At 38.4% G+C, this 2,009-nt stretch overlaps 1 non-coding gene across 1 annotated transcript; it reads left to right on the forward strand.

Annotated features, from left to right (window-relative positions):
- Positions 1-388: 388 nt before the first annotated feature.
- LOC141650704 (small nucleolar RNA R71) lies at positions 389-495 on the forward strand. Its single transcript, XR_012546722.1, has one exon. It is a non-coding gene; the product is annotated as a small nucleolar RNA R71 (small nucleolar RNA).
- Positions 496-2,009: the final 1,514 nt, after the last annotated feature.

The raw sequence follows: 2,009 nt of genomic DNA on the forward strand, positions 1-2,009 counted from the left end.
ACTTTGGTCATGTCCCAAAGTTCCACAATTCTCACATATCCCACTTGGGATTGATGAAGATGCTACCATGGCATTAACATGATGCTTTGGTAATTTTGAGGCTTCTTCAAGTTTAGCCATAGCCTTCTCAAACTTTAAGTTGATGGTATCAATATGAGCACTAAGTTGAGCACCCAATTGAGTAATAGAGTCTACTTCATGCTTTCCTCCTCTAGTAGCCTTGCGAGGTCTACTATATTGTGAATTATGGACCGCCATTTCCTCAATCTTGTTCCAAGTTTGATTATCGTCAACTTCGGTGAACATACCATTTGATCCCATGTTGAGAATGTTTCTTGAGTCTTCATAAAGACCATTCCAAAATTGTTGTACCAAGAACCACTCGCTAAGTCCATGATGAGGACATGAGCGACAAATTCCTTTGAATCGCTCCCAAGCTTCATACAAAGATTTTTCATCCCTTTGCTTAAAACCCGTAATTTGAGCTCTTAGCGTGTTAGTCTTTTCCGGAGGGTAGAATTTTTTGTAGAAAGCTAGAGCCAACTTCTTCCAAGAGTCAATTCCAAGAGTAGCTTTATCAAGGCTTTTCAACCATTGTTTTGCGGTGCCAATTAGAGAAAAAGGAAATAAGACCCATCGAATTTGGTCTTGAGTCACTCCGGTTTGTGAAATCGCATCACAATAGTCACAAAAAGTTTCCATATGGGAATGAGGGTCTTCACTAGGCATCCCCCCCAAATTGGCTTCTTTCGACTAATTGGATAAATGCGGATTCTGCAATAAAATTTCCGGTTAAGTGTTGTGGTGTGGGAGTACCATTGGGTAGGTTCTCCTCGGTTGGTACGGAATGTTATGAAAATTTAGGCATTGTGGGTTGATTGTGTGATTGATTTTGTGTTGGGTTCTCCTCACCTTCTCTTGCAAAAGGGTTGATGAACTCAATAGTATTTGGTTGAATATCTACAACCTCACTAATACCTCTCAAAGTATTTCTAGCAAGTCTTCTATTGGTTGTCAAAGTCCTTTCAATTTCGTGATCAATGGGTAACAAGTTACCTTGTGATCTTCTAGACATGCAAAATATCAAACAACTCAAAAACAATTAGAACAAACCTTGAGGAGCTTTACTTCCCCAAGGCAAAGAAAGACACAACTAATAACAATCAAAGAAAATCAAATCAAGTTAACACCGTCCCCGGCAACGACGCCATTTTTGGTCGGTCCGCTTTGAGCTTAGATTTCGGTTACTTGTCGTTAGGAGCACCTAGACCAAAACAATATTTATAACTTCACAAACAACTCTACTATTAGTAAAGAGGCAAGTAAAGGTCGGATCCCAAGGGACGGGTATTGATGTAGGATTTTCGATTGCAAGTAGCGGTGTCTAGGGGTGTCACAATTTGGGTTGAGATAAGAAGATCACTAAACTAAATAACAATTAAAGTAAACAAGCAAGATGACTAAAATGAGATGTAAACAATTGATTAAAAGCACTAGGGTGTCATGGGGTCATAGGGGATTCATGGGAATTGATCATATAAACATATTCTCAAATTATAAGCAAGCAATTATTGTTGTGATAGGATCGAGTTGGTTTATATCTTACAATCCTAGGAAGGTTTGGGTCCCGGAGCCGAATCGATTAAATTGTACAACACCTACAAGTCGACTTAATCCTCCCTACTCAACTATATGCATGGTCTAATGAGACTCGAGTTGGTTTATGTCTTACAAGTCTCATTGAAAAGGTAAGTGATGGGTAAAAAATGCAAGGATTCATAGGCTCGCATTTCATCAAACATAACATGTGCATAAGTTGAGATCACAACAAGCAAGCAAATAAATTATGAAAACATATTAAATTAAGCATGAATCGTCCCCCGTGTTGGTTTCCCCTAATTACCCATTAACCCTAGTTAAGGAAACTACTCACTCATTATCAAGTTTAACATGTTAACAAGGTTGTCAATCATATAAACAAAGCAAAACATGATGAATAAATGAAGATG

The sequence above is a fragment of the Silene latifolia genome, chromosome 3 (genome assembly GCF_048544455.1).
Source record: "Silene latifolia isolate original U9 population chromosome 3, ASM4854445v1, whole genome shotgun sequence".
NCBI classification, from domain to species: Eukaryota; Viridiplantae; Streptophyta; class Magnoliopsida; order Caryophyllales; family Caryophyllaceae; genus Silene; species Silene latifolia.